Below are 21,665 nucleotides of genomic sequence, written 5' to 3'. Positions count from 1 at the left end.
AGGCGAATGAGGGTAGCAAGAAGTCAAGGGTAGGCGCCAATCGCGGACGAGGCTAAGTACTCGGACGTCTTGAAGGCGATGAGGAGTGACGTCTCGGCGCCGACGTACGTCGAATAAGACGTACCCGGATGGGCGAAATGATCCTCGATCTGAAGCGGGGCGTCTCGCAAAAGAGCGCTGCCTACAAGAAGTTGGCGGAGGAAGTCCTAGGCGAGACGGTCAAGGTGAGGGCACTCAGTACGCAGGTGAATCTAAGGGTTAAAGACCTGGACGAGATCACCGAAGTCGAAGAGCTCGTCACGGCACTGCGGCGACAGTGTGAAGTGGAGACGCCCACCGCAGCCGTTCGGCTACGGAAAGGTCCGGCAGGACGCAGGTAGCATTGGTTCGGCTATCTGCAGCGGACGCCTCCAAGGTAGTCAAGTTAGGGAGCGTCAAAGTGGGATGGTCGGTATGCCCTGTGCGCATATACGAGCAACCCGAAGTTTGCTTCAAGTGCCTGGAACCGGGGCACAAGCAATGGGACTGCAAAGGCCCTGACAGAAGCAATCTCTGCCGACGCTGCGGATTGGAGGGACATAAGGCACAATGCTGCACGAACCCTCCCAATTGTTTGATTTGTTCCAGCAAAGCTGTGAACAGCAAGCACCCCATGGGGGTTCGATGTGCCCGGCGTTTAAGCGTGCTGCAGAATCAAAATGCAGGTAACGCAGCTGGCTTGCTCGGCCTCACCCGAGTGTTTGGTGTGCGCAGGTTTAGAGGAAACGGCGGAACACGTGTTGTTCGTGTGCTCACGTTTTCGCGCAATGCGTGACCACATGCTTGCCACATGTGGTCTGGACACTACCCCGGACAACCTAGTTCGGAGGATGTGTAAAGATGAAGTTGGCTGGAACGCCGTTTTATCGGTTATCGCCCAAATCGTCTCGGAGCTACATAGAAGGTGGCGCGTGGACTCAAGGATGGCTAGTTCAGGCGCAAATAAGAGGTGGTCCAAGGGATCGGAGTCGGCTTCATGGGTCATACCGGTGGTCATGCTCTGTGGTCGAACTCGATCCTTTTACCGAACAAGTGGCCGCGCGAAGAACAACATGGTATCGTCGCTTTCGCGGCGTCGGTCAACCAGGCGGGTTCCGAGCCCGCGGACGGAACGGGGTTCTCGTCAAGGCTGGGGCAGGCGTAGGCACCGCGTCGGCAAGTGCCTCTGTGTGCTGGCGAATAGGCCCTATCGCAGAAAGGTCAATTTAGGGTGCACGCGGCATCATCATTTTTGATACCAGTCGTGCAGAGGGAAGCAGGCGCGAAGTCGACCCTGCCCACCTTCCGAGGACATAGGGCGTGGTAAGGCCACCTGGAAAGCCGGCAACGCGCTGACACGATACCATGGTGTTCTTCTAAAAAAGCGAGTTACGATGTTCGGTGCTGCAAGGACACGCAGCTAACCTCGAGGGTGCGTTGTGCACTGGCCCCCCTTTGAAGCATTACTTTCTGGTTGTACCGAAGGGACTATGGGCTTGGCGGCAATGGAAACAGTTTTTTTTTTTTTTTTTACAAGGGAGAATGCATTTACACACTAACCCAGTACACGTGCATTGTAGTTGCCAAACTACCACACGGAAGTGTACTGGAGTGTCGGACACGACCATACCGGTAATACCGACTAAACTCCCTTGGGCTCCACCATCGTTTCCCCCAGGAATTACCTCGCAGTACTACTTCTGGGAGGTAGGCAGTACTAAGCGTACTCGCTCATTATCGCTCACACAGGCACTCGTCCCATGCGAGACTGACTTGGGTGCTCGCACACCATTCACTCCATTTGAGTCTTACTTGGATGCTCTCCCGGGCGCTCCGCTGCCATGCCTCGAGGTGTCAGTAGCGGTAACTGCCTGGGCCTACAGATATTACGCTACGACAATCCTGCCTCAGCACGAGCAGATCAATCACACCACTGCCGAAGCAGACCACACGCTACCCTGCCGAAGCAGGGACACTCCCCATGCACCACATGTGCACAACTGTAGGTGTGTGGGTACAACCCACTGCTACCCTGCCGCCGAAGCAGCTTCTCCAAAGACCATTCGCTCCATGTGACCCTTTTTCGGGTGCTCACTCTAACAATCCACTGCCATGCCTCGAGGTGTCGATAGGTCCCTCGACTCCTACCTCAGCATGTGCAGTCCATACTCAGACTTCTGCTGCGCTTCGAGGTGACAATAGCGGCGACACGCTATGACACTCCTGCCTCAGCACAACCAGATCACTCACTCCCTGCCGAAGCAGCTCACGCGCTACCCTACCGAAGTAGGGACACTCCCAACTCGCTCTAACACTCCACTGCCATGCCTCGAGGTGTCGAAAGCGGTATGTAGGGACGAATCAACGATACTACGCTACGACACTCCTACCTTAGCATGTGCAGTCCATACTCAGACTTCTGCTGCGCTTCGAGGTGACAATAGCGGTGACGCGCCATGTCCCACCTGCCCCAGCACAAACAGATCACTCCCTCCCTGCCGAAGCAGCTCACGCGCTACCCTACCGAAGTAGGGACACTCCCCATGCCAATTGGCACTCCTGGGCTTGTGCTTTGAAGCGGCACACAGTCGCTTTGATAGAGTCTGATTACGGGCACTTGTGGTTTTTGGGAGGGATTTTTGGCAGAGCCCACTGCTAAATCCCACCACGCCCTAGGCAGTTCTCCTGACTCGCAGACAGCTGGGGAGGGTCGTCAAGCCCTTGGACATGGTCCATGCTGTCCCTACTGTACCTGCTGCCCCATGGAAATAGTTTAGCGGGTCAGAATGTAGTCCTGCCTCCCTCGGTGATCCCTAACCCGCACTTCCTGGTCAACCCAGGATGTCTGTTGAGCAGATTCCCCCTCCATTGTTTAGGAAGAAAAAAAAAAACACACATACATACATACACACAAACAGACATCACCTTAATTCGTCGAGCTGAGTCGATTGGTATATAACACTATGGGTCTCTGAGCCTTCTATCAAAAGTTTGATTTTGGAGGGATTATATAGCCTTTACGTATACTTAGTATACGAGAAAGGCAAAACTAGCTTAAAGAGAAGACGTTCAGTAAATTGGGATAAAAAGATATTTTATGTGTATTTGCTTAGAATTTAGTTCTAAGTCACGCGGATTTGGCGCGGAATGGATTTCATGTCACGCGGAAATGGCGCGGATTTGATTTTAGTCGGCGCGGAAAATATTTCAGGATCTCCGTAACAACCCTGCATGAAGTGATCTACAAGTGAGTCAAGATGAGCCCAGAGGTCCAATTTGCGATCCGCATCCACAATCATGTCTGATAGGTAAGCGAAAGATTTCTACTATCCTTTCCTTTTTCATTGAGGTTGGCAAACAAATCATTGCTTACCAGGAAAATTTTAATTTCATCCGTTCAAAAAAGCGATTAAGGACATTGTCTTTTGATAACCTCCGTACGGCGTTTCCCGTGTTGTATTGTGTCCTTTTCAAGAGAAAGATATTGAAAAAGACACAGTGAGCGGCCGTTCAACAAATGCAATGTAATTAAAACGTACTGGCGATCCGTAATCAGTAAAGTTTGATTCTTTTATTCTTCTGGTGCATCAGACTAAAAAAGATTACAGCAACTTGATTTTGACAGGTTACATATAAGTTGCATTTATGTCACTAGGGGAAGTGTACCGGTTTAGGCCACCTTAGTGTCCAATTTGGCCAACCTTGAAAAATGCATATTATCCAAAACATATCGATCAGTTTCAACAGCGAAGAAAGATAAGAGGTATATATCCTGTTAGAGCTAATGAAACCCTCGAAAATTTGCTTTACTTTTGGAGTTATAAGAGAAATTGGCCGAACAAGGAACATGGCTAAAACTGGTACAACTACCCTGCATGGAACTGATCAGTACAAGCTCAACCAAGTTTTTCCTACTGTAAGCCACCAGATTCAAAAATGTATGTTTTGTAGCTATGATGTAGTTGATTTCGGTTGGTTCTTACAAACAAACTTCAGATTTTGAGTAGAACTAATAAATCGACCCCGAGGGGTCGCGGACCACTCGTTGAGAAATACTGCTTTAAAGGAATGATAACTTCGCTGATCGGAAATACATATGTATAATGCCTGTCCTGATTTATATAAGCCAGAAATATAAAGATCAGACTTTCTGTACCGTCAAAAATCGTTTCAATAATCTCCGATCCTGAAATTTCCCTCAGAGCAGTAAAAAATATGCAATTCCATGAATCATAGATAGGCACCTCACATGAATTCCAGGAAGACCTTCCAGGCAATTTTATGTCAACAAAAAAATCATCAAATCCATCCAGTCCACTGAAATGACTCATCGTTCATTAAGTTCCACGAATCTGCGACGCGACGTGATTCACAACACAATCCCCCTTAGCACGCATCCGTCCAACGTCACCATAAATTGTGTTTGCTCGACTTCGCCTACCTACATCAAAACGATCCCTTCCAGAAAGCGTAAAATTCTCGGAAACATTCGTTCATAAATCGATTCGCACTTCTCTTTGGGAGGGCCATTCCAGAAACCGCCGCCGCCGCCGCCGACGCTGCTGCCGGTCGAGACTGATAAATTACTCAAAACTGGCAAACCATATCCCATCCATATTCCCCCACAGAACAGCTCCCGATCATATTTGCACTATCCATAATGTGAAACTGATACCGCATTTGTTGTGGAAGGCCAAACACGAACAAACAAAACACAAACTGGCGACCGCCACGGCAAAGACTCCCACGTTGGTGACACCGAGCCGACCTTCCCTGCGGATCCTTGACTCGAGCGACCCAAGGAGCAAAACGAAAGCAAACTCTCCGTCGCCCGTCCTTTTTAACACGTAGCGGCACGTGGTCGTTTGTTGTCTTTCAGTTCTTAAATCGCCGGAAATTTGATTTCTGAACACTCCGACTTTACCGCCCTTCCCCAGTTCGCTCCACATTTTGGAAAAGAAAATTTATATGTGCAATACACAGTTGCTTTCCGGGAAATTGAATTACTTTTCTCGCTTTTACAAGAGGAAACGATGCGATGCGATGTGGCTGGTAAAATCCATCCAATCTGGCCACTCGATCAGCTGGCCTTCTGTCTAACGTTTGAAATAATATTACTTTGTAATTCAAATTGCAAACGAAATGAATAGCTCTACGTTAAAATTGCAGAAATGGATACATCAGCTAGGATAGGCTATCCCACAACGTAACAAGGGGGGGGGGTTAGTCAGTCATAAACTTACTATTAATAGCTTATTACTTTTTGGACAACAAAAAGTTGAGAAATCCATTAAACTTCTTCAATTCTTGCTCTTCAATTTTCTTTAAAATTGATTTAGGCAACTATTTATGCTTTGGGGAGTTTCATCAACCCAAGGAACAGACAAAGGGTTAAGCAAAGGGTCCCCGTTTGAATCCCTTCCCGGTTCTTGAGAAGTCCCGCGCGTACGACTGAGCCCTAAACGAATGGTGGCTGATTTATTTTGGATTCGATTCAATTCATTTTAAAGTCCACACGGGAACCAGCCAGCAGTGTGTCGGGAGTGAGTGTAGAGGGCGAAAAAGCATGGAAATCGGTCGGACGTGGCAGTTCACTTACTGACTTTCCCGCCATGCACAAGAGTCAATAAAGAGTTGGTAATCGGGAACGAAGAGGTCGCTACTTTTGAACCATGGAATTGAATGTTCTTCTATCAGGTGAATGTGAGCTGGTGGTGGTGGTGGTGAAAAATAAACTGGGTTATCCAAAGTTTGCCTTCCAATCATTATCGATAATCTGCTGGGGAGTGCATGGAAGGATGTTGTTGGCATGCGGATCAAAGGGCTGGGTTGAAAGACGGTAAATTCCCTTTTCATTAGATGGGAGGCGAAAATAGACCAAACTGTAGCGCCAGCACGGCGCGACTGAGTACAAAGATAAGGTGCTGTATGCATTGCTGACCTGATGAAAAGTTGGAGTAATTAGTTATTTGCTTCGAAATTGGTTCGAGATAATCTGTCGGGAAAATTGATGGTTCTTCGGCATGCACTTTCGATCGGTGAACTTTGCGTCAAATTCAAGAATTAATTCGTTCAATGGTTAGGAATCATGAACGGTTTGAAGGTTGTTTAAACAATCGTTTAAATTGGTATTAAATATAACCTTTTCGTGAAAGTACGTTAGCCGAGACGGGTTAATTTGACTGAAATGTCATGCAACAAGTTATCATCCGATATGATATTTTCATATTTAGTTACGAAAAACTTTTTGATATGTGCAATAACAATGTTTTTGTTATTCAAGTGATCTCATATTTAACCTTGCTGTCCGCAAGAAGTTGAAAATTCATTCAGTTTTTGAATGTTATGAGTTATAACCCAGCCGATGAAACATAAGATGTTTTGAGGTTATAATTTGGAGTTTGGGTTCACGAAATGATCAACCCTAGGAGTTCAAGGTTCAAGGACCACAAGTTAATTCTTGTAATGCAGATGATGATGATGATGGTCCCGCCACATACCCCTACAAAGGTTTGAGCTAGACGATTTATCTTTAAGATAATTAATTGAATTTAATTTTTCAACAATTTAATCAGATTTGCAAAACAAAACAAAAACGAACTGATTACCATCACAGATATAAATTTCATAACTTTCCATTACTATCCAGCAATTTATTTCATTTACAAATTCTTATAAGTATCATTAGTGATGCTTCGAGTTCATAAAAATGCAAAACTTGTGATACCTCTCGCACAGATTTCGTTCAAAAAGTTCCACCATTAATCGCGTTTCATGTTATTACAAGTAACGTTAGCCACTCGAAAGCATCAATAATAATCTAATAAACTATGTCGTTGTCAACAAAATCAAAACTTGTGTTACCGCTCCGTCGATATCAAAAGTTTCGGTATCAACCGCGGAAACCAAACTCTACTAGATAGCCTATTACTAATCCGCTGAATCATTGAAACAGCTGCAAGCGCAAGTCAGCGCAAGTCTGTACATAAATTTAAAAATCATTCATATCTGCTTTACGCGCGCGAGACTCAAACTTTTGTAGACTACACAAGAAAAAGGTCAAATTACAATTACGTCAATAAATATAAAATCCATCATCATCATCGAGGCGAACAAAATATAGTTTGTTAGTGCCTCAATATTTGAAAAACACAATTGTCCAAACAAAATATACGTAGGTCAAACTTCGTCAAGATACAATAATTAATGATTTTTAAAAAGTCAACTAGCTGCTTAAAATACAGCTTTTACGTGTGAAACACAAAGTCTCTTGAATTGTGATAATGTCGTTGCACGTTTGATATGTGTAGGCATCGAATTGAAATCATTGATACCTTTAAAAAACAAAGAATTTTGTGAAGCTCCATGCAAAAAGTTGGGTGTTCTTACATCTTCCGCGTTTCTAGTGTTATATCTATGAATGTCACTTCCTCTTTCAATTCGATCACACAAATATCGAGGCAGCAAACCATTTACTACTTTAAAAATGAACACCATTGTTAAATACACAATTCTTTGCCTCACCGAGAGCCACTGCAATGCATCCAACAAAAAAGTTGAGGAAGTGAATCTGTTACATCTTAACATCAAACGCATAATCTTATTCTGCAAGCGCTGCAATCTCGATATATTTGTGTCTGATTTGCTAAAAACAAAATGGAAGGACAAGTGAGGAGAGATGATTGATTAGTAGAACTGTATTTTACTAGCTGTATTTAATTCGTTTTTAAATACAGCTTAGGATTCCATACTTCTTGGCTATTTTCTTGATGACATTGTCAATATGTTGGTCAAATTTCAATTTATCATCAATAATCACGCCAAGATATTTAATGTCCCGCACGCGATCAAGTGTCTCGTCATCAATTTTCACAGAGACATTATCAATTGAACGATTTCGCGAAATAACCATATACTTTGTTTTACTAATATTCAATTTTAACTGTTTGTACTTCAACCATCTACTTAAAGAATGCAAATCTTCATTCAAGTGTTCAATCGCTTCATCCAGATTTTGAGCTGCAATGAATATTACAGTATCATCAGCAAACAAATTAATATCACAATAACGTAAGACCCGACGCATATCATTAATGTACATAATGAACAAAAAGGGCCCTAATACACTTCCCTGTGGTACACCAAGGTCATTCTCCACGGGACACGACACATAATAATTGAAAGCAGTCCGTTGGGATCTGTCAGACAAATAGCTTTCAAACCATTTGAATGCAGAACCTGAAATTCCAAAGCGCTTAACAGTTTTCAACAATAAGGGCTGAGAAATTGTCTCAAAAGCGCGTTTGAGATCCAAAAACACAGCTAGAATAGTATCTTTACGCTCCATATTTTCCTTCCATTTAGATAATACCAAGTTCAATGCAGTTTCACAGGAATGAGCTTCCCTGTAACCTGATTGTTCCGGTATTAACAAGTTATTACTATTCAAATATGTAATTAGCTGGCCTTTAACTACAAGTTATAAAATTTTAAAAATGTGTGCAACATGTTGATGGGACGAAACTCTTCGGCTTTAATCGTTCCAGCAACTTTTGTATTGAATCACTTGTGATTCCTTCCAAACATGCGGCACGTGTCCAGTTTGTAACGATTCATTTATAAGGTCCAGCAAGTTGTGTCCAATGACATGAAAGCAATCTTGAATAACTCTAGCATTAACATTATCAACTCCAGCCGTTTTACCTAAAGAAAAGCAAATGTTTTTAAGTTCTTCAAAAGTAATCGGGTGAAAACAATCAAATCTACAGTTAATATTTATCGACTGTTTTATTTCATCAGGCTCATCCACTAACTCGATAGATCGGTTAATAGATAAGACACTATTGACGAAATAATCGTGGAATTTAGATGCAATTTCTTATTCTGACTGTTCTAATGTGCCATTAAAAGTTATGGACCGCGGCTTGCAACTACTAGGCTTTAATAATGATTTCAATATTTTCCATAACTCTTTGCTGTTGTTTTGATGCTGATAAATTTTCCTCTGAATATACTCGCAACGTGTACGTGTCAAAGATTGCGAATATTTGTTCCGCGCTACCTGATACCTATTCCAATGATTTTCATTATAAGTTCTACGAAACTTCTTATACAATTTATCTCTTTTACGTTTCAGGCGCAAAAGATCTAAATTATACCAGCTGTTAGAATTATGTAAAGTTACTAACTTCTGTTCTATTAATTGATTGGTACAGGATTTCAAAAACGTTTGTAAGAACAGCTGATCTTTCATCTATATTACCGGAATTTTCTTGAAAATCCACGTTTCTTTCGACAAGACCCGAAATTGCTTGTTTAGAATATTTTCTCCAGCACTTCATTTTAATTAAATTACTATCATTACTATTATTGTCGATAACGTTAATGACTAGCGTTTCATGATCGGTTACTTTTAAATCATTACTCGTTTCGCTAGTTACAGAATCAAAATTTGTATACACATGATCAATCAAAGTTCTACTGTGCTGGGAAATACGCGTATAAGAATTTACTTTTTGTTTCAAATTAAAAAAATCCGCTAAATGTTTCAAATGATTCGAATTGGAATCGTCACACCAATTGATATTAAAATCACCAGCAATTATATTTAATTTACTAGGATCTATAAATGACTCAAACCAGTGTTCCAAAATTTCAATAAAACGCTGGTCACTTGCACTGGGAGAGTGATATAAAACACCATAATTATCCATTTTCATGCCACGTACAACACGATAATCCTCAATAGTTTTTTTTTTTATAGTTTTAGTGCTTACGATCTCGTTTTTGACTCAACTTACAAGGAATTACGGTTGAATTTAAATAGTATTGCTGCAAATTAAATCATCATTGTTATTTTTAATATTTGACATGAGCTCCAGCAAACTTTTGCATGTATTTAGGATGATTTAAAGACAAACATCGGATATTTTCACCATTTCAATCCGTAGCAACGATTCGACTCCACAGTGATCAGATTACTGTAATAAACATGTAGGGTAAAACGTCCTATCGTTGTGGTATTCCCTAATGTTGCGGTAGTGTTAAAGTAGTCCATTCTGGATATAATACCCTTGAAAACAACTGTGGGTACGCTAAAACTCTTCGAATTAACGACTAGAACAACTTTTGTTTGACAAAATTTCGTTCAAAATGATGAAAAATCAACATTTTCGTTAAAATTTGAATCCTTGAGCCTAATACTGCGGTAGTGCTAAAAGTCCTATTGTTGTGGTATCGCTCTCCAAAAGAATTACATGCAATACCGCAACAATAGGACTGACCTTCAAAAAATATCGCAACTATAGGCAACTGCGTCCTATTATTGCGGTAGTTTGTTTTTATTGTGATAAAAACAAAACAACATAAGTTCAGCACAATTCACGTAATATTTACGAAACTATAGTTAACGAGCATCCTATTCAACTACTACAATATGGAATTCGACCAACAGGTAATTTTTGAAGAATTTTTGTAATTAATTTCATTTTGAAACGGTGCTTAACCCCTCCATAATAGGTCGTTTTACCCTAGTTAGGCAAATTTTTCGTCATTTCGCCACCAACATTTCAAAAGGGTGAAACTTGTTATGTAAACAAAAGCTTCTTTCGTCGCTAGTGGGCTAAGTTGTGTCCAATCCTAAGTTGTGTCCAATCCATTTAATGAAAGAACAGAATTCGCTGCTTCCATTAGTGGTGTTGGATTAAATAAGCTCACCAGCGATGGGAAAAGCTTTTGTTTACAAAAAAAAGTTTCGCCCTTTTGAAATGTTGGTGTTGATTTATAAGATTCGGCTTGGGGATAGGTGGGTTCAAAACTAGGGTGGTCGGTATTGGCCATTGTTGACAAAAACCGGTTTTCGGTATTTGGTGGAGTCAATACCGGTAATACCGGTAAAATACCGGTATTTGTGAAACTCTCAGAAAAAAAAATTGATTTGAACTTTTGGGTGAAAAACAATGTTTATCAACAAACTTCAAATATTAAAATCATTGCTTGTTGAGCTGGACAAAGTGAAACTTAAGTATATATAGGGTAGAATACGGCATTGGCAGGGTGCGACAGTTGTTGGCACCCTCAACAATATTTGCATTTTCCAGCAAACATACACTATTTATGAACATAGTTTTGATTCGATCACACAATTTCAAGTCTAAGCTTTCATTTGAATAAGTTGTTTGTGTAAAAGTAGCAAGATTTGATGAGTTAATCATCGAAACAAATTTGCACCTTCGAAATCCTTGCCATTATTGCATTGCCAAAGAAAGCAGCGCACGAATAGCAAACTGTCACTTACTTTTCTGGATCGCCTGTTTCTCCTCTTTATTGCGTTTGACACGACAAATTAAGTACTTACACTACTTTTTACACTTTATCACCACTTGATTATTACCACAAAGAGCAAATTTATGCAATATTTGCTCTATGTTTCACTAAATAAAATCGGGACTGTTCATTTTCTTTGACAGCAGCACACTTCGGAATAGAGCGAGAGAATGTGTTTGTAAGCATATCAAACACACGCTAAAAAGATACCACGCACAATTCTATGTGATTTGATTTTAGCAAAAATACGAACAAAATATCCGGCGATGGCATTTATTTAAAAAAAGTGTTGAAATACAAATGTTTCTATTCGGACTTTTACGCATACCATGGATTATATTAAAAGTGATAGCAACACCGTAGTGTTTTAACCCTTATGTGGCTGACAGGACCGCTTTCCTTTTGCAACTTCAATACTTTCCAAGCTCATCAAAACAATTATAATCATTCCCGTTCCTACATAGCGCATTTCAACCATAAATGATTGCCTACTTTCAGGGTATTATCTATTATTCAACTGTGAACCGTAGTGTAAGAATGGGGTGGCTCCAGCGGCTGGATAGGACAGTGCTGTCCATTATTCAACATATGAAGATTCACGAGGTGGAATATATTGTTAATATACTATATTACCAGAACCGACGAGCTTCGTTTTACCTAAAATTGATTAAATATATATTTTTTACATTATTTAAAAGACGTTAAATATTCGAAATTTGCTAATTTTGGATTCCATTTTTAGATTAATTTTCGATTAAAGCAGAAATGTGTACTTCATTTGTATGAGAGTCCCTCTTCCAGAAGAGGAGGGTCTAATATCATCATAAGAATCTTCATCGTTCCCTAAAACCTCTACATACAAAATGTTCATGCCGTTTCCTAGTCTATAAGGGCAGACAGACAAATATTCATTCTTATGTGTATGGATTTGGTTTCACGTAGTTTACGTCAAGCGGTCGTGTCTTGTACACAACCACCATGATTTTTTTTTATGAAACAAACATATCATGTAAGGACCGCAAAGAGCAAGTTGTATATTTGATACAGGTTGATAGACTTTTGCTAACGCGTGAAGACTCTAAAGCATTACAAAAGACAAAAGATGTAAATCTTGCCAGCGGACAAAAAGCACATAAGTTCCCTTCTCCTAAATTGCAAACATTATTCAAATAGGTTGAAAATGGTAAAAGTAATGAAAATGTCAATATCTGGGTACACGGGTACCCTATCTGCCATTCACGTCTGATTTTTGTTGGCTTCATAAGGGTTAAATTTGTTTTACAATGTGTTTAAATGCTTTTTGCCTATCTGTCTACATGACATAAAATTGATGCCAAGGCTAAAAATTAATGTTCTGTGTTGTTAAGCCAGTTTTGATAATCAATAAAATTTGTTCCAAAATTGAGTGAAGCTCGATGAGCGTGCGACTGATTAATATGAATGAATTTTACTACTGGAGGATATGAACAACCAGCATTTGGCACAAATACATTACCAGTTTTTCACTTCCATGTCTAGTTGCTAAAGGGAGCAAATCCATTGCTGATAATAGAAATGGCTATGCCAATAGAAGAAACGTTGACCTGTTACTTTATAATAAATTTACTGAGTTTGTGGTAAAAGCTGTTATATTTAGTGAACACCAATCATCAAAGAAAGAGCATACAAATGTATACCAGTTAAGCTGTACCTGTGTTTTAGTGTAATTATTAATTATTTTTATCATTCAATTTGGCGAATGTCTTAGACTGCCAAGAATAGGTATTTTGCCATAACATACTGAGCGATTTATCTACCAATCCGCATCGGATTTTGTTGTCAATGTAATGTTGCCAGCTGTAGATTTTGTTGGCAATGTTCTGGTTCAACTGAAGTTGGATGAATTGTTCCAAGAGCGTCGAAAATCAGAGTCATCCCTTAATCCCTTCAGATTCATAGTAGGAGAATTATTAACGGATTGCTTGCAAGGATCCTGGCATCAACGTAGTTGCCGTAGCAAGTTGTTTGCTCTGCTGAAGTCTCTTCATGAGTTGTTCTTTAGCCGATAATCCAGAAACATCATCCATAAAGGCATCTTCTTCGTACTGATCGTCAGGTGTGATTATTGGCCACATTTTTAAAGCAAATCATTTTTCACAAGTGACCTCCGGAACAGAACTACTACGGCACGTACCTTTATTACAATTTCATACGTAGCGGGAAAATTCTCGACGATGTAAACAATGTTCATTGAAGAAAAAAGTCACTGGTGTTTACTTGTGCAAAGATTCATTCATGTGCGCGTGCATTTTTTGTAAGCGTTTGTTGCACGGTGATTCTTTAGCTGACACTGACAGCAAAATTTGGAATACCGGAAATACCGGTATTTTACCGTATCTAATACCGGTATTTTCAGTACTCAAAATTTACCGGTAATACCGGTATTACCGGTTTTGGTACTACCGGTTAGACCACCCTAGTTCGAACCCACTGGAGCGGAATCACGTGAATTCTTTTTCACCATTTTCTTATTATTTTATCCAGGTGAACTGTTCTGTTTTCCATCTTACGGCGGTCACAAAGTAATCTTATCTTGAAAAAATCAAATAAAATAAAGCATAAACTGATTTGGCTAACATACGTCCCTTCTACTGTAAAATCACAAAAATAGCTATGATTATTTTCACCTTTTTCGCTATTTCTCCATTTTCGTAAGAGATAAAGTTTTTATTTCTATTTTGATACCGTTTCTGATATGGCCTCTTGCCCTCGAGGAACCATCGATAGGTCATAGAAGAGGAACCGTCCCAAACCCCAGACTACTGGTTTATGGCCAACGGTAACCACCGGGGTGGGCACGCAAGGCCTCTTTTAGTCCTCGAGTCTTTGGGTCGATGGAGGTTATATAGAGGTTTTTGGCTTGGAGGTTAGGTTAGAAATAGCTTAATCACGGTATGTATGGGGATTGACAATGGCAGACTGCCTACAAAGTCAACTTGCTGCTCGATGGCCGTCAAATCAACTTGCTGCCCGATAGGAAGGGTGTCTCGGCTCGACTTAACCGATGGGTGGCTTGAGTTGAACGTACGGTCGACGGATGACAGGGCAGTCCGTAGGGCTGCAGGGACTACGTCCAAGGGCTTTACGACTTCTCCCCACTGCCTCTGCGAGTTAAGGGGCCTGCCTAGTACGTGGTGTGCTTGACAGCGGGCCCTGTTAAACCTCTGCAAAAAGCTGTAAGTGTCCGCAAGCAGGCCCTATCAAACCGACCTTGTGCCGCTCAAAACGCACAGGAGCCCAAGGAGTGCCAATCGGCACATCAGGATCAATGCCAGCGAGATCCTGATTATGGTACTCTGGCCGTGTGTTAACGGACCTTTTCTTGAATATCATAATATTGTAAAAGCGAGGGCTGACAGTCTGACATTCTACTCTCTTAGTAGAGCCGGGTGACACTGAATCGAAACGACGAGTGGGCTAATGGCTAGGCTGTCGTCCGTCCCCTAAAACCGTGGCGGGCCTTGTAGCACGCTGTCCAATCCTGCCACCAAGCTTTGCCTGCTGGGTGGGAGTAGGTTCAGATGCCTTTTCCTGACTTGCGCTGATCTGGCTCTGAAAACGCAAGTGTCAATCCTTGCATGGCCTCCCCCGTCAGGCATGCAAAGATAAGCATGGGATCATTAAAGGCGACTACTCCAGTGGGATTCTACGGCAGCCACAAGGGGTACCCAATTACAATGAGTTAAGCTAAAAATAATTCTTTTGACGATGCGTTAGGCATGGAGGTGGTAAACCCCTTTGTCAAGGGGGGTTTGGCGAGGACTCCTCTCCGGGAGACGGAGAGTGATGTGACAGAGGCTGTAACTAGCAGCACCGGAGTATCCCAAGCAGTGACGGGGTATTGCACTATAAGCACGCTCGGCGGACCACTACCCGGGATGCGGGTGGTCGCCGAGCAACTCGATGATATCATCGAGTTTGCGAACGCAAGGCAGAACATCAGTAAGGAACTGAAACAGAACCATTGGATGCTCCGTCAGGCTGTTCGAGTCGCAAGACAAGAACAGGATGCGTTTATCAGGCGCCCTAGCAGCACATACATTCCACATAGGTTACTGCAACTCATGTGTGACCAGATTCAGCAGTCATCAAGTTGCTGCAACCAGATTTGCCTGACTTGTGCTGCTCGGGCAGGTGGTGAGAAGAGAGAAGTCTGACAAAGGTGCCTAAACCGATGCCTTCTCTTTCCTTGGAGGAGCGATTGATTTTGCCCTGGTGGCCAATGAAGAAAAGATTGCGCCTAACCCGAAACGGCTCAGACAGTAATCCGGCGCAGGAACTCAGAGCGAAACCAAACGAAGGGCGTCGACCCGAGAAGGTGACTTCTCGGCCCGAAAAGACGAAAGGCACCAACCAGGCGCAAGTCGCCGGCCGCAAGAGGGTACCAGCTGGCCTGTGCCATCAGCACAAGGTAACAAAAATCTTCGGCAGCTGGTCAGTAGGACAAAGCGGAAGTCAAACGCATCTCGATACCCAAAGGGTATAGGCGAGGCCTTGTTGGTGAAAACTGATGAGGCAAAGTACGCTGAAGTTCTTAAATCGATGTGGTTTCGGCGCTGGGTCAGGACGTGCGAAGCGTCAGACGCACCAAGACCGGTGAAACGATCTTGGTTCAGGAACGCGGAGCGCAGGCTAGTGGGACTGTCTACAGGAAGCTGGCCCAAGAGGTCTTGGGTGACAAAGCCGAGGTGAGGTCGTTGGGGGCGGAAGTGACCCTCCAGTGCAAGCAACGACGTTTTCTCTACCGCCAGAGACCAGTGCGATACAGAGGACGAGAAGACCTCTGTACGCCTAAGATACGGTGTCTTTGGCACGAAGGTAGCCTATCTTAGGTTACCGGTTGCGGAAGTCAAAAAGGTAATGGAGCAAGGAAAGATCGGCTGGTCAGTATGCCCAGTGAGCAAACTCCAGCCGCCTTCAGTGGACAGCCCAAGTAACCTAAAGTTCCTTTAAGAGTACGTTTTTTGCTTAATCAGCTTCACTGAGCTACTTAAGCGAAAAACGTTCTCCTTAAGGAACTTTTAATTACTTGGGAGGTGCTATCGGTGCTTAGAGTTGGGGCACAAGTCCTACAACTGTAAGGGCCCAGACCGTAGCAGCCTGTGTCGTCGTTGTGGTGAAGAAGGGCACAAGGCACAGGAATGCGATAAGACACCAACGTGCCTTATCTGCGCCAGCAAAAAGCAAGCCTGTAAGTAATACAGCTGATTCCTAACCACTGAGCAACTGCCCAGAAGCTGCTGTAGCAGTCGGTCTCGGAGTCGAGGACCGATGTCGCCCTCCTGTCCGACCTGTACAACGTCCTTGTCGATAACGGCAATTGGGTGGCGGACGGGTCTACTCTTCCTGTCCCGAGCCACAAGTCCGGGTCCGGTGACGAACGAAGAGTTACTGAAGAAGGTAAAGAACAAAGCTCCAGGGCCTGATGGAGTTCCGAATAGCGTGAAATTAGCAACAATCATAGCGCACCCGAATATGTTCAGACTAGCTATGCAGAGATGCCTTGATAAGTATAGATTTGCCGAAAGATGGAAAAGGCAGAAATCGATGTTGTTGCCGAAGGCCGGGAAGCCGCCGGGTGACTCATCGGCGCATATACAAATCTGTCTTATAGACACGACGGACAAGTTGCTAGAGAGGATCATCCTTAAAGACTTGTTAAGCAATCAGTTCGGTTTTCGCAAGGATAAGTCCACGTTGGACGCTATTAACTCGGTGGTAAAGACCGCTGAGATGGCGATCCAACAGAAAAGACGAGGTATTCGATACTGTGCGTTAGTGACACTTGATGTGAAGAGCGCATTCAACAGCACAAGCTGGGACGCCATCGCGCTCTCGTTACACAGGCTTAGCCTGCCGGTGGGACTGTACCAGATTTCGGAGAGCTATTTCCAGAACCGTGTACTATTATACGAGACCGATGCCGGTCAGAGAAGCGTTCCTATTACCGCAGGAGCTCCGCAAGGTTCTTAGGTAATACTTACATACTTGTGAATCCTGTACACCTCCGGTGGTGCAAAGGGCCGATTTGAAAGATCTCCATCCTGAGCGTTGCCCGGCTATCGCTTTAACCTGTTGCCAGGTCAGATTTCGCTCGACTTCTTTTATTTTTTTATAGAGGCTTCGCCGCCATGAGCCTCTGCCAAGGTTCATGAGCCAAGGTTCAATACTGGGCCCGGTATTATGGAACCTTATGTATGACGGGGTTCTGAAGCTAAAGTTCCCTCCTGGTGTTAAGATCGTCGGTTTCGCCGAAGACGTATCCTTGGAGATCTACATGAAGTCAATTCCCGAGGTAGAACTGACCGCAGCACACGCGATCAGTACGGTGGAGAATTGGATAAGCGCTAGCGGCCTGGAGTTCGCTCAATAAGACGGAGGTGGTTTCATCGAATTTCTTTCCGATATACCGGTATTTTCGATGTTACCTATAAAAAATGCACTTTTTTCATAAAACGCGTCGGGGCCACCCCTAAACGTCATTTCCCAGAGTTGTCGTAGAACAATTTTTCTTTTGTTTTACCCTAAGCTTTCATTTGAAGGTTGAGCCCCCAAAATCCCAGACTTTGTCCAATTTTGGGACACCCTACTATGCGTGTAAGAGGGCTTCGACTGCTGTTGCGGCATTATCGAGGATGATGTTCAAGGTGTGTGCCAGTAGACGTAGGGTACTGGCAGGCGTTGCCGTATCTATTCTTAGGTACGGCGGCTCGTCCTGGGCGAGAGCTCTGGACGTAACCTGCGGAAGCTGGAGAGCACGTACCGCTTGATGTGTCTCAGAGTGATATCTGCCTACCGTACGATATCACACGATGCAGCCTGCGTGATTGCGAGCATAATGCCAGTTGGGCTGACGAGGAGTGTTTCGAGTTACGTGGTACCAGAGGAGCCCGCGGACGCATCATGGCAGCGCGAGTGGGATAACTCTTCTAAAGGTAGGTGGACCCACCGGCTGATACCTAACATATCGAGCTGGGTGGGCAGACCCCATGAGGAAGCTCACTCCATCTGACACAAATCCTGTCAGGCCATGGCTGCTTCCGGGAGTACCTCCACAGGTTTGGGCACGCGGAGAGCCCCGTCTGCCCTGACTGTCCAGGTGTTGATGAAACCGCAGAGTACATACTGTTCGTATGTCCTCGTTTCAACGAACTATGCTAGACGTTTGCGGTCGGGACACATCCCTGGATACCCTTATCCAGAGGATGTGCCAGGCGATGGCGAAGTGGAACCCAGTTTCAACTGCATCCACTCAGATTGCGTGCAGCTTGCAGAAAATCTAGCGAGCCGAGCAGTAGTCGACAAGCATGACTAGCTTGTGATTGGTTTGTTAGAGCCCAAACAGGCTGAGCGCGGGGAAGTGAATGAGAGGTTTGCACATGTCGAGGTATAAGAGTGTCGCAGCGGATGGCAACCGCAGTCGCCACCACGAGGCATGGTAGAAGAGTGAGCGCATAGCTGTGAGTATGGATTGCACATGCCGAGTAGGTATGTTAGAGGCAAGCACCCAAGTCAGCCTCGCATGGCATGTCAGAAGTGGGAATCAAAGTAAGTCCCACATAGGTGTCAGAGCGTGTGTCAGGAGGAGTGGCAGGGTGTGCTAGAGTGAGTGAGTCTCAAATTGGTATGCTAGAGCATGAATCAGGTGGCAGGGTAAGCAACCAAGTCAGTCTCACATGGTGCGTAAAAGGTGAGCACTAGGGCAGTTCACATTTCAAAATGTTCGAAAATTCCAACTCCCATATGTCTATTAGCATCATTTTGATAATATAGGAGTCCTGGCAAAATTTCAGGCAAATCGGGGGTTATTTAGGGGTGGCGCGAAGTCAATTTATGTTTATATGGAAATTTGTATGGGAAAAACTTAAAATTTATTCAAGTCTCCCTACAACTGTCAAATCGTGATGAATTCAAATAAACATACCCAACCTCCCTTTTTGGAATCTATTTGAGCTCAATCAGTGGGTAACTCATTAATTTTGATTTATATTTCCACTGCTACGTTGAGGCTAATTACACCATTATAGCCATTTATCCCATATTCACACTGTTAATAGGGCCATCCAATCCACTCATAACTAATGTGTTATCCGGAGGTCTCATTTATATAGATTCCAAAAAGGGAGGTTGGGTATGTTTATTTGAATTCATCACGATTTGACAGTTGTAGGGAGACTTGAATAAATTTTAAGTTTTTGCCATACAAATTTCCATATAAACATAAATTGACTTCGCGCCACCCCTAAATGGCCACCGAATTGCCTGAAATTTTGCAGAGACTCCTAAATTATCAAAATGATGCTAATAGACACATGGGAGTTGAAATTTTCAAACATTTTTGAAATTTGAACTGCCCTAGTGAGCACCCAAGTTACACTCACATGGTATGTTAGTAGTGAGCATCGAAGTAAGACTGACATGGTGCGTCAGAGAGAGTGTCAGGGTGTGCCAGAAGATGTGTTAGAGAGAGCACCCAAGTAAGTCTCATACGTGATGAGTGCCTGTGTGAGCGTGAATGAGCAAGTTCATTAAGTACTGCCTATTCCCCAGAAGTAATGCTGGGAAGCAGTTCCTGGGGGAACCAGGGTATTAGCAGAGAGGGTAACTCAAGTACCCTTCCGCTACTTGGGTGGGCTTAGTGGGTCGGCCTTCTGTCAACCCCACTCCCTGAGTGACAATTTCAGATGTCTGTTTGCAGATTTGTCTTCATCTCTCTTATAAAAGCGGCCGTGCTGGCCGCTGACGAAAATCGGAGCATTCTCTTCGTTGACGTCGCTAGGATCGTTAGCTTTGCTTGAATGGAAGCTTGGCTTGCTGGTTTGTAGACGGATGCCCAAAATGGGTCGACGGATGGCGGAACTCGAAGGTTTGCCGTTGGATAGTTTGGGCGACGGATGACGTGATTCGCTTTTAGAATTTTCGGAAATGGAAATGGGGAATTTTTGGAAGCACATGGTTGGTGGGGAATTTTTGAAGGAATTCCTGGGTGGTTTTAAAGGATTTTCTGGGGGATCTTCATGAGAAATTTCTACCAGAGAATTATTTGGGAAGTCCTGAGAGAATTTCTGAAGTATTCCCGAGATACCGGGTGGAAATTCTTGCTGATATTCCTGAGCAGAGCTTTGAATAATCGATTATTTTTGATGAAGCCTATCGGACTTCTTTGTCACCTCATTCCTAAACATATTTATATTCGGATTTTCACCGCCCATTTTCGAATGAATATCAGTCACTGAGTATTTATTTAGATTTTGGAGCCACTCCTGGCGAAGGGAATTGGTAAGAATTTATGGGCTATTTTTTGTGGAATTCAGAGAGGAAATTGCAAATAAACACAGGATAAATTGGGTGGGTAATTTCCATAGCGTTCTGAGGAAAGTTTCCGAAGCAATTGCGAAGGAAATTTCCGGTGGGGGTTCGTGAAAGTTTTTGAAATATTTTTGGGAGAATTTGTAGAGAATTCTTGTAAGAGAAATTCCCTGGAAAATTTCCAGACTTTTGGAGGGAATTTTCGGCGAAATTCCTATGGGAACTTCTAGAAGTACTCTGGGCGAGGCAAAGGCATTTCCTGAAGAATTGATGGGTGATTTTCGGAGTATTTCCTGTAGTTATTTTTAAAGAAATCCTGGAGGAATTTCCAAAGGAATATACAAAGTAATTTCTTAGATAGCTTGAAACAACCCCTAGGAAGAACTTCTGGGGGAATCGGCAATTGAGGCAATTCTCAGTGGAATTCGTTGAGGGACTCTCGAATGCGTTTCTAATATATCTAATAATCTAATAACTTTCAGCATGTGCTTGCGAAGAATTTCAGAATTTTTTTTGGAGAACTTTGTAGAGGAATTCCTAGAAAAATTTCTAACGGAATTTTGGGAATATTTCCAGAGAAGTTTCTAAAGGAATTTGTAAACGTATTTATTAAGGAATTCCAGAAAAAAATACTTGGAGAATTTAATTTTCGGAGGAATTGCCGTGGAAAAAGATTGAAGAGGCTTTCGAAACAATTTTTGAGAGAATATGAAATTTTTTTTGGCTTCTGACAGAATATCCTTGTGAATGAATTGTGAAATCTGCGAGGTCTCGTAGTATTCCCCTTTTAACAGACAACAAAAATTCTAAGAAGTGCCATTTGCTTCTGCTGGCATGAGTGTACCGGAATCAGAGGTCATCCTCAGAGCAGTATTCGTTTATCATAACCCAGCTGCAAGAGTTATCAGTTAGTTTAGCATAATTTACTGCAGCCATTAGCAACGTTCACCCTCTCGGAACAAATTTCAATAGAT

General features: G+C 43.1%; 1 protein-coding gene across 3 annotated transcripts in view; it reads right to left on the bottom strand.

The window, feature by feature from the left end:
- LOC134212634 (netrin receptor unc-5-like) overlaps window positions 1-21,665 on the bottom strand; it is a 478,948-nt gene that overhangs the window by 415,570 nt on the left and 41,713 nt on the right. The gene's annotated exons all lie outside the window — the stretch shown is intronic.

The sequence above is a fragment of the Armigeres subalbatus genome, chromosome 2, assembly GCF_024139115.2.
Source record: "Armigeres subalbatus isolate Guangzhou_Male chromosome 2, GZ_Asu_2, whole genome shotgun sequence".
In the NCBI taxonomy this organism is placed as follows: Eukaryota; Metazoa; Arthropoda; class Insecta; order Diptera; family Culicidae; genus Armigeres; species Armigeres subalbatus.
The sequence above is the reverse complement of the archived record's forward strand: the minus strand, read 5'-3'. Positions and strand labels throughout refer to the sequence as shown.